The sequence below is a fragment of the Eschscholzia californica genome, unplaced genomic scaffold (assembly GCF_041429995.1).
Source record: "Eschscholzia californica isolate CP2 unplaced genomic scaffold, dmEscCali1.0.p SCAF_1, whole genome shotgun sequence".
NCBI classification, from domain to species: Eukaryota; Viridiplantae; Streptophyta; class Magnoliopsida; order Ranunculales; family Papaveraceae; genus Eschscholzia; species Eschscholzia californica.
The window spans coordinates 28,349,264-28,361,733 of record NW_028238198.1 but is presented as its reverse complement, the minus strand read 5'-3'; the positions used below and the strand labels follow the sequence as shown (position 1 = coordinate 28,361,733).

The following is a 12,470-nucleotide window of genomic DNA, read 5'->3' as shown; positions in this document are numbered from 1 at the left end:
GGCACTCTATTTAGAGTGCCCTCTTGAGATATCTCCAATTGTCCAACTCATCAATATTAGCATTTCAACCAATTGAAATCGAATCTTCTGTATTTTTTAGATAACTAATTATTTATTTACAAAAATAACTATGTGACATAAGTAAATACGATACGTTTAGGAGACAAAAAAAAATTGATGATATCTATTTCCGCCACTTAAGAGTGAGAATCTCAATTGAAACTTGACACATAGGATGAAATCTAGATTTTTTTTGAGTTTTGCATTAGAGATGCTCTTATCTGATTTAGCAATTTGAAATCGCACTTCTAATTAAAAATATTAGATAGTCTTGGTTTTGAAATCAAATAAACAAAAAGAAAAATGGGAGGATTAGAAAAAAAATGTTATAGTCAAGGCGAAAATAAATTCTCTTTCTTTAAGACATTTTACACTTATGTAACAGTAAAAATGACTGGGTGTATGTCTTCTAGGATGTGCCAGAATAAATTCTCTTTTGTTAGATCTTGTCATTTGGCGCGACTGAAACGCGATCTGTCCGATCTGGGTGTATTCTCTTTGCCCAAATGAACCCCAAACCAATTTTTCCTTTTTCTTGTTTAGTCCCTCAATTAACCGAATTTCATCCAAACTTTGAACTTGATAATCTCATTCATCCGAAGTCAAATTCAAGTGATTTTTGGCTCTAATTAAAGACCTTGACGAGAAAAACGCAATGGCTTGCTCTATTTTTGAGTTTGTCAAGTTATGTCGAGCAAAAATCAACTCTAATTTCAGCACAATAATGAATATTCAGGTTCTCTAAACTAGATGTCATATTTACACTAACAGAGTTCATATGTGGAACTTCACTGCATCAAAAGAAGGTTGTCGTTCGACTATGAACCTACTAGTGAGTAACAATGTCGACAAAGGTCGACAATCAACTACAAGTCTTGATTTGCGTCGACAGTCAACTACAAGTCTTGATTTGCGTCCTAGTAATTGTAAACCAAAATAACTATCACACAGCTAGCTAAGGGCGCGGGTAAAGGCCTCCGGCCAAACTGGTGATCAGTTAAGTGAAACATTTGAAACAGATCTCCTACAATTAATTAATGCATGTGAAACATTTCGGTTATCAGAATAGTTCGAGTACAAAATTGAGTTTTAGTGATGGTCTCCAATGTATTGGACATATGCCTCTTGAAATTAAGATGTTATTCTAGATAGGGTCCATGGGTAGTAGGCCTAAAATAATGTTGAAAAAAGGTTTAGGGTCAAATCTTCCCAAAAAATAGGTTTTTAGTCTTTCTGCACTTTCGACCAAAAACCCTTAGTATATTAAACAATATACCGTCCCTGTACCAAACTGAATTCCCGCTATTTTTCTAATGTGGGGTCAAACGAAATTTTAAACGGCATTCTGTACTGTGATTTTTGGTTTTAAAAAGGAAACGAAATCATCGATTTTCTCTCTCATCGAATCTGTTTTGGAAATTAAATCAATTTGCGTGATTCGGGGGATTAAATAGGAAATAAAGGATATTTTCAAATCCATTTTCTCTCTCTTTACAGATTTGGAAACCAAATCAATTTTCTATCTTTACAGATTTGGAAACCAAATCAATTTTCTCTCTTTACAGATTTGGAAACCAAATTAATTTTCTCTCTGTTACTATGTAATTTTGTTTCGATTCAAATTAATTTTCTTTCACTTAACTTTCAGATTTGGAAAGAGTATATTTTTTGAGATCAATTTAGCGTGATTTGGGGGTTAATATACAAAACGTATATATCACTTTCTCTCACTTAACTTTCAGATTTGAAAGAGTATATTTTTCTGCGATCAATTTAGCGTGATTTGGGGGGTTAATATACATAACGTATATATCACTTTCTCTCATTTAATTTTCGTTTTTACTTATACATAACCAAACATCCCTTACAAATTATGAAACATGTTCATAAATTATGTACAATTTACGAACATTACAACATCATTTGTTTTCGTTTTTACTCATACATAACATCAAATACAAATGACGAAACAAGTTCGTAAATTATGTGTTATTTATTACGAGGAAACCATTATTTGTCATGTATACAACATAATTTATCCAATATTTCACATTATTTATACAAGAACTTAATGTTTTTTACACAGGTACACTGCAGTATCTTCTCAATTATCTGAGTCATCCAACAAACGAACCGAATCTTCTCTGATGAAAATTGAATCATTTTTGATGAATTTGAAATCATGCCTTATGTTTATACTATATTGTCGAAGAGCATATCGAAATGCTTTTGCACCACCAGGAAACAACTGATCAGTTTTAGTAAATATTTTTATCCTAACCATCAGATTTTAGTTTCGTAGTCTTACTTAGATTTGATGATTCTGTAGGAAATTCCATTTGTAAAATCAAATCTACACACAGAAATACAAATACATCAATCAACAAAACATATAATGTACTATACACGACATGTACAGTTTCGTAAATTATGTATAATGTTTGTCAAACTTCATCAGGTTTTGGAGACTAATGAGAAGTGGAGGAAAGATAAATGTTGAGGGTGCCGCTAAAGACCCCTGGTCAAACTGCTGTAGACCCCCAAACAAAACACAAATTGTGAAATGTCCCATGTGTGTAGGCACCTTTGTGACGCCCCGTGTTCCGAGACACGGTTTGCCCGGCAGTTTATAAAAGAAACTAAGTCTCAGTCTCGCTTAAACAGAGTTTCTAAAATAAACCAAAGCCAACACACTTATCTCTGTTATCAAACAAATAAAATGAAGCAGCGGAAATCTAATAAGAAATCATAGTTTTTGAAAACGAACTAAAAGTCAAAAAAACGAGACTAAATTTCGGCAGAGTTTCCTCTGTAAATTGAGTCTATAAAACCTGTAAAACCTGCCAAAACATACATATATACATGCACATAAACTCATATCACGACAAAACAAACTACAAACCCCAAACATCTCGCACCTACTATATACTACAGTGATACATATATATTCTTCGTTCTGATAATATACATAACTTCAAAATATACAAAAACAAATCGATTTCACATCACCAGTTGCTCACAAGCAAGATTAGATCGATCTGGAACTATAGTACCTGAACAAAAACAAATGAAGGAGTGAGATAACTCGAAAGTTAGCTTAGTAGGATACCTAGACATCCTACCCGCACCACACATCAACCTTTTAATAAAACAATAGTTTAGGTGATACAATAGTACAAATAGATATTATGCACATCAAGCAAGGCAATACAGCAAGATAATTCTTCTAGCTTACCAAGATCATGACTGAATACGCCCTCAGTCGGGGTCACCTACTATTCGGCTAGGAAGAACCGTTAGGCCTTTGTTAGTACGTAGGCAGGCGGCGCCTTATCGAACAGTTGACTACTGCAGTGTACACATGGATCCACGTAATACCCCGGTAAGAGCTTCCGTAACTCTCCCTTCGTCATCATCGCCCATCGGGCTAACTTGTGATCTCAATACGCATCGAATAGTAAATCTCACCCAAACAATGATACGCTTAGAATATGTCATGACTTACCCAGACGACTATAAGAGTATCGTCGCTTAGTAGAGCCATATACCCACGGCGATACAATTATCTCGTCTTGAGGCGCGTCCTATCTCCGGCCAGATCTGACGCTTCCTCGCAAGGTAACTCATTGACCATTCGAAGAATACCCAAACACATGCATGAACCTATAATAATATTAAATGATCTGATAGGCTCCCAAAGCTACAAGAACAGAGCCCTCCTAAAGGTCCCATCAACCCAAAGGAGAAGAGCTTTCTTGTCTCTCAAGGTAGGGTAAACCCTGTTTAAAGCCAAGCTTTTATAAGTGTCCACTTTAAGGGATTAAGTATTTTCTTATTACGAAAACTCGGGTAAGCACCCTATTTCATTTCGGTGAAAATGTTGTAAGTATCAATCACATATCATACAGAATTCAAACCACAAACACCAGTGGCTTAGCAGAATAAATAAACAAACATGGCACTGGTCAGTCCCCTAATCACTCCAAGGGTCGGAATACCCCAACTCCCAATCTCTCTCGGACCCCATTCTGGGTAAACTGGAATGGTCGTTACCAAACGGCTGCGCATGCACCGAGTGTAACCCTTGACATGAATTCATGGCTAATCCATAACAGAAAAATAAACAAGGGGACCAACCAATGCCCGGCGTCAAACAATCAATACACGTAACACAGATCAAGCGATTCCGCCTCCATGTTATACACGCAGCTCAAGCGATTCCGCCACCACGTGTTTACAATTCACACAAAACGATCACACAGATCAAGCGATTCCGCCTCCATGTGATTATTTTTCAGAAAAACCAATTTGTTTTTAAAAGATAAACATCCATAACACACAACACACCACATACATTCCCACCATAGCATATTATGTCATAATTTTAACTAAAGAACGGAAAAGAAAAAGATAAAGATAAAAACTAAATATATATATAAAATGGTGTAACGGGGAATACCCGTGCTCCAAGTAAGATTCATAGGATCCTACCTCAGATGTAGTACACTTCCGGTTCGTTGTCGTCCACCTGAGATTCGGACTCCTCGGGTCTCTCCTCTACGTAGTATTCGCTTCCTGCTGAAAGTACAAGGGACAAGAGTCACCTTCACTCTGACAACAAGAATATCTTATTCACACCCTTAATATACAAATCCAACCTATATTAGGTCCCGTTATAAACCAAACTATTCTGAAGTTGTTCCTTGTAACGAAATCGACTATACCGAGTACTTTCGACCATTTAAAAACTTTCGTTGTCATACTCAATTAAGTTGAATCATATATCACTTAAAGTATATTTATGCCCTTTAACATTTCTATCGGTTCTCTTGCTAAAATCCGAATGAACCGTATCCAAAATGCATAAACACACAAAGTAGTCTTAATTACGCACTGCGCGCTCAAACAAACAATACTCTTTAGTCTTTAATCCGATTCAACTGATTCTTAAGTTTTCGGAAAGTTAACTTCACTCCTAGCGTTTCATTCTCAGGTGTCTTCTCCTAATTACGACTAAAACATGCCGGAAAAACCTAAAAGATACGCAGCAGTGCATCAGTTTTACTGCTCGTATGCTGCATACTCTAACCATCATATCGTCCTCATACGAACTCCGAATAATCATTATAATATGTTTCTGGAATCGGAACGAGACGAGCTATAATATCTATGAAGACTCGAAATTCTTCCGAAGCCTTTAAGACTGTCTAAACACCCAAAAACAGTAGCAGTTTTGTTCTTAAACCTACTGTTTTTCATCAAGTCTTGACCTATTCATCCACTTGATTCTTCATACATAACTTCATAACTCTTTAAGTTAACTAACATCATAGAATCACACATAAAGGTAAGGAAATACCCTCAAAAATTCATTATACAACCATAGGGATCAAAATTTCTTACCTTGATTCCAATAAAATCGATTTCAATAGCTTTCTCTTGATTATTCTCTTCCAATTCCTCCTCAATTCACCAAGTTCTTCAAGTAGTAAAGAAAACTACCATTAAAACTCAATTCAACATCATAGAGAGAGAAAATTAAGTTTCCATCAAAAACCTAAACAAAAAAGCTTAAGAACAACACTTACTTCTTGATTGAACTCAAAATTTCTCTTTAAAATTCACCCAACTCTCAATCTTAATCAATTTCTTCCCTTGAGCTTAAGCCCTAATCTCAGTCGGTTTAAAGAGAGGAAGAAAATCTGATTTTTTTGGTTTACAACTTATCCACTCGAATTTACAGTTTAGTCCCTCAATTTCTATAAACTTGCAAAGCAGCCCCTAAATATTTCCTGGTCGTAGAAAACACCCTATTTTCTGCACCAGTTGTTGATTTAGTCCTTGTCCTAACTTTCTCTAAGCTTCAAATGGCCCTTCGCCCAACCTTAGTCTTATATTTTCTGAATCGAAAGCACGGGACGTTACAATTCTCTCCCCCTAAATGAAATTTCGTCCTCGAAATTCAAAGAGAGTAAATAATGAAACAACAATTGTCAATCTCAATACAAGCTGTCACAAATCTCGAACCAAGAGAAGTGCCTTTTCGACGCCAACCTGGACATTAGTAGCTTGTAAATCTCTTAGGATTCCCTTATTCCTAAAGGTAGTTAACAGAAGTCCGAATCTCCTGAGCTATTCTGTCGTAAAATTCTGACATAAAAAAAAAAGTGTTCACCCTCATAGTCAAGAATCTTTGTCGATGATCAACAAAACTTCCCTATCTTCTCTGCCTATCTGGTCCAAGAAAGTCTATAACTCAAATCTATAAATGCTGACAATACAAGTTCCCACACAAAAACACAAACGAATCAATCTGATGAGAATAAACTGAGTATTGTTGTTGTTGTTGTTGTTGTGAGAAAACACTGTCACATGAAAATACTTAAGCGGCAATATTCTATCAATTCGAACAAAAGATACTGATAACTAACCAGTTTATTCAGACAACCAATCTAACAATCTGTAGAGAGATGGGGTATGAAATTCAACGTGGTACCCCAATACTATGTACATAACTTAACCACTACAAACAATTCTCGAATTCTTATCCAAAGTACTCCACACTAAAATCTGAGGAATCTAACAATTAGATAATGCAATGAACCCTTGATAAGTAATCTCTTGATCCCATGTTAACCAACGACTATGATGTTATAAATCTGATTGTATGCTAAGAAGACAACTAACCAACCTCTTCTATTCTTTTGCCCAGTTCTTTCGACCAACTCTGAACTTGAGAGAACCTGTACCATTTCTAAATCACAAACCCACTGCATCTAACAAAGATCAGTCTGGCTAAACTCTATAAACAAAAAGGTCCAACCCTTCATATCCTGAATTCTTCTGCAGAACTAGTAATATTATGAAGTGAAATTGAGGTTAAACACTAATATGTGCAACCATAGAAATGATGTCACATATGTTTCCTCTTCCGACATCAACCTCCAAGTCTGAAACAAATTCTAAATATTAAACAACTGAACAATAAAGTCGAATTTTCATCTTACTACAAGACCCAAGAATATTCTATAACTATCCTCGATATAAGAAAATAAAGAATGAAGCCCCCTATAATCTATAATCTATCTGTAAGTATAAGTTGTCGTGGATCCCACATCTTCAGAAAATATCTTTCTCAATAATATAAGAAAATACCGTTGCCCATAGTATAAGAAAATAAAGATTAAGGGCATCTATAATATATACAAGTCGATTTTGGCGTCGAAACTATAATCCCAAAGAAAACATAGTTGTTGTCGATAACACGATATAATATAAATAGAAAATCGCTATAATATCTATACAAGTCATACAGAAACCAACCCTCGATAATCATTCTACAATAACCTGAGAATCCCAGATATTTCTAATAACCAATAATGTCTCAATTAATACGACCTCTAACAACGAAGTATCTCGTTGAACCAATATAGTTCAATCCCGTACATTAGCCTGCTAGACCATATTTCCTCAATCACTAAATAAACTGAATATTGTCGATGAAATCCATCGTAGTCTTATATGAAAAATATATATCCTTTAGAAAAATCGAACTCAATATCGTGCAGTCAACATATAACTTGAGAATACCATCTCGTATAGTGCAACTGAATGAAAAGATGTACCAGATAACAACTGGACTTAGACAACTATCCTTGTCACTGATAATACTCTGACAACTGATAAAAACCCCGACATAACTGACATTTGTGCCACATCTATAAATCTGAAGACCAACACATCTATTATTTCCAAGTGACGAACTACCATTCAGTGAAGTAGTCTCTCTCGATAAGGTTATGTGTCTGATGCCCCTAAATCTCACCACCAACAACTATAACCGATAAAAGATATGTTTCTATCATATAACTTTCTTTCAACCAGACCATACCTTATCTGTAATCAAACTAAAATAATACATGCTCGAAACAAAACCGATCAAAGTCAACCTCAACTCTCTCTAATTGATCTGATCGAAACTCGTAAATGAAGGAAGGTGTACAACTACCATGAGGTCCATAACACAAAAGGTCCGACTCATCTTCTCATCTAGTTAATCCTTCGTAGAGATATTTTCGCACCATTATGATCACAATACTTCTTTAGTGGTTCAATTTGTAGCTTCTTCATTACTCGATAGCATTTCTCATATTACCGATTCACCTAGGTTAATTACTCCTGGCAATGTCTTCATATGAGAATCACCTGCTCGAGTGACTTAGGCTCACAAAATTTTACCACAAATTCATCCATATCAGATAAGTTGTCCACGCATTTTATTCCTTGACTTTGATGCCCTAGGTTATTGTTGCTGGACACCTGGTTGTTAGCACCATTTCTTGCTTCGGTTTCCCTGAGTCATTATAGATTTCCAAATCGTCCTTCTATGGGGATTAGCTTACTAGTTCACTATCCTTGTCCTAAATGAACCAATATATCCATCTCCATCTTGTAATTTTCTTAACATTTTCCAATTGTCGATCTTTGTGAACTTGTATAATGTCAAAAGTCAACTACACTTAACTTCCTCAAGCACTTTTGTCTTTGATACTTTCACAACATCAATATGCCGCCCTGCCCAAAACTTTATACCAAACCATCTTATCAATCCTTGATCGGCCACTTGTACCACCTTGCACAATAATCGAGGAAACAAACGACCAATGTAAACCGTTCACCAAGTATTCATTTTCAGAGTACATCGAAGTATCGAAAATCAGAGAAGTCTATCCACAACCAACCAATGATATGAACCTAAGCCTAATATGAATGCAATTCGTACCTCAATAATGCTCAGTTGATTGTCATCACTATCTTCTGCAGGCAATGTACTCGGCAAACAAAATCACAATGTAAGTGACCTACCGTTAAAGGAACCTTACTCACATTATGATATCTGAGTGGGACCTTCACGTAGGCCTGACTCAGATGTGCTGAGCACATAAAAGTCAGCAAAGATAGAATCAAAATCTTAAAATCTCAAATAAAACAAAATAAAATCAGCAATATTATTATCTTTTCATATTTTATCTTGAAGCTTTTACGAATTTATCAAGCCTTGGTGTTTTTAGTTACCTCACTCATTATTGCACAGAATATATTCTGATGCCAGTCGGCCCAATGCACGTACTCATGCTCTGATACCAACTGTGACGCCCCGTGTTCCGAGACACGGTTTGCCCGGCAGTTTATAAAAGAAACTAAGTCTCAGTCTCGCTTAAACAGAGTTTCTAAAATAAACCAAAGCCAACACACTTATCTCTGTTATCAAACAAATAAAATGAAGCAGCGGAAATCTAATAAGAAATCATAGTTTTTGAAAACGAACTAAAAGTCAAAAAAACGAGACTAAATTTCGGCAGAGTTTCCTCTGTAAATTGAGTCTATAAAACCTGTAAAACCTGCCAAAACATACATATATACATGCACATAAACTCATATCACGACAAAACAAACTACAAACCCCAAACATCTCGCACCTACTATATACTACAGTGATACATATATATTCTTCGTTCTGATAATATACATAACTTCAAAATATACAAAAACAAATCGATCTCACATCACCAGTTGCTCACAAGCAAGATTAGATCGATCTGGAACTATAGTACCTGAACAAAAACAAATGAAGGAGTGAGATAACTCGAAAGTTAGCTCAGTAGGATACCTAGACATCCTACCCGCACCACACATCAACCTTTTAATAAAACAATAGTTTAGGTGATACAATAGTACAAATAGATATTATGCACATCAAGCAAGGCAATACAGCAAGATAATTCTTCTAGCTTACCAAGATCATGACTGAATACGCCCTCAGTCGGGGTCACCTACTATTCGGCTAGGAAGAACCGTTAGGCCTTTGTTAGTACGTAGGCAGGCGGCGCCTTATCGAACAGTTGACTACTGCAGTGTACACATGGATCCACGTAATACCCCGGTAAGAGCTTCCGTAACTCTCCCTTCGTCATCATCGCCCATCGGGCTAACTTGTGATCTCAATACGCATCGAATAGTAAATCTCACCCAAACAATGATACGCTTAGAATATGTCATGACTTACCCAGACGACTATAAGAGTATCGTCGCTTAGTAGAGCCATATACCCACGGCGATACAATTATCTCGTCTTGAGGCGCGTCCTATCTCCGGCCAGATCTGACGCTTCCTCGCAAGGTAACTCATTGACCATTCGAAGAATACCCAAACACATGCATGAACCTATAATAATATTAAATGATCTGATAGGCTCCCAAAGCTACAAGAACAGAGCCCTCCTAAAGGTCCCATCAACCCAAAGGAGAAGAGCTTTCTTGTCTCTCAAGGTAGGGTAAACCCTGTTTAAAGCCAAGCTTTTATAAGTGTCCACTTTAAGGGATTAAGTATTTTCTTATTACGAAAACTCGGGTAAGCACCCTATTTCATTTCGGTGAAAATGTTGTAAGTATCAATCACATATCATACAGAATTCAAACCACAAACACCAGTGGCTTAGCAGAATAAATAAACAAACATGGCACTGGTCAGTCCCCTAATCACTCCAAGGGTCGGAATACCCCAACTCCCAATCTCTCTCGGACCCCATTCTGGGTAAACTGGAATGGTCGTTACCAAACGGCTGCGCATGCACCGAGTGTAACCCTTGACATGAATTCATGGCTAATCCATAACAGAAAAATAAACAAGGGGACCAACCAATGCCCGGCGTCAAACAATCAATACACGTAACACAGATCAAGCGATTCCGCCTCCATGTTATACACGCAGCTCAAGCGATTCCGCCACCACGTGTTTACAATTCACACAAAACGATCACACAGATCAAGCGATTCCGCCTCCATGTGATTATTTTTCAGAAAAACCAATTTGTTTTTAAAAGATAAACATCCATAACACACAACACACCACATACATTCCCACCATAGCATATTATGTCATAATTTTAACTAAAGAACGGAAAAGAAAAAGATAAAGATAAAAACTAAATATATATATAAAATGGTGTAACGGGGAATACCCGTGCTCCAAGTAAGATTCATAGGATCCTACCTCAGATGTAGTACACTTCCGGTTCGTTGTCGTCCACCTGAGATTCGGACTCCTCGGGTCTCTCCTCTACGTAGTATTCGCTTCCTGCTGAAAGTACAAGGGACAAGAGTCACCTTCACTCTGACAACAAGAATATCTTATTCACACCCTTAATATACAAATCCAACCTATATTAGGTCCCGTTATAAACCAAACTATTCTGAAGTTGTTCCTTGTAACGAAATCGACTATACCGAGTACTTTCGACCATTTAAAAACTTTCGTTGTCATACTCAATTAAGTTGAATCATATATCACTTAAAGTATATTTATGCCCTTTAACATTTCTATCGGTTCTCTTGCTAAAATCCGAATGAACCGTATCCAAAATGCATAAACACACAAAGTAGTCTTAATTACGCACTGCGCGCTCAAACAAACAATACTCTTTAGTCTTTAATCCGATTCAACTGATTCTTAAGTTTTCGGAAAGTTAACTTCACTCCTAGCGTTTCATTCTCAGGTGTCTTCTCCTAATTACGACTAAAACATGCCGGAAAAACCTAAAAGATACGCAGCAGTGCATCAGTTTTACTGCTCGTATGCTGCATACTCTAACCATCATATCGTCCTCATACGAACTCCGAATAATCATTATAATATGTTTCTGGAATCGGAACGAGACGAGCTATAATATCTATGAAGACTCGAAATTCTTCCGAAGCCTTTAAGACTGTCTAAACACCCAAAAACAGTAGCAGTTTTGTTCTTAAACCTACTGTTTTTCATCAAGTCTTGACCTATTCATCCACTTGATTCTTCATACATAACTTCATAACTCTTTAAGTTAACTAACATCATAGAATCACACATAAAGGTAAGGAAATACCCTCAAAAATTCATTATACAACCATAGGGATCAAAATTTCTTACCTTGATTCCAATAAAATCGATTTCAATAGCTTTCTCTTGATTATTCTCTTCCAATTCCTCCTCAATTCACCAAGTTCTTCAAGTAGTAAAGAAAACTACCATTAAAACTCAATTCAACATCATAGAGAGAGAAAATTAAGTTTCCATCAAAAACCTAAACAAAAAAGCTTAAGAACAACACTTACTTCTTGATTGAACTCAAAATTTCTCTTTAAAATTCACCCAACTCTCAATCTTAATCAATTTCTTCCCTTGAGCTTAAGCCCTAATCTCAGTCGGTTTAAAGAGAGGAAGAAAATCTGATTTTTTTGGTTTACAACTTATCCACTCGAATTTACAGTTTAGTCCCTCAATTTCTATAAACTTGCAAAGCAGCCCCTAAATATTTCCTGGTCGTAGAAAACACCCTATTTTCTGCACCAGTTGTTGATTTAGTCCTTGTCCTA

At 36.3% G+C, this 12,470-nt stretch overlaps 1 long non-coding RNA gene across 1 annotated transcript; it reads right to left on the bottom strand.

The window, feature by feature from the left end:
• Positions 1-2,852: 2,852 nt before the first annotated feature.
• On the bottom strand, positions 2,853-12,344 carry LOC147565769 (uncharacterized). The gene is made up of 8 exons (XR_015230278.1): positions 12,210-12,344; positions 12,025-12,100; positions 11,113-11,196; positions 8,843-9,674; positions 5,649-8,692; positions 5,464-5,539; positions 4,552-4,635; positions 2,853-3,113 (listed from the first exon to the last, which is right to left on the bottom strand). It is a non-coding gene; the product is annotated as an uncharacterized LOC147565769 (long non-coding RNA).
• Positions 12,345-12,470: the final 126 nt, after the last annotated feature.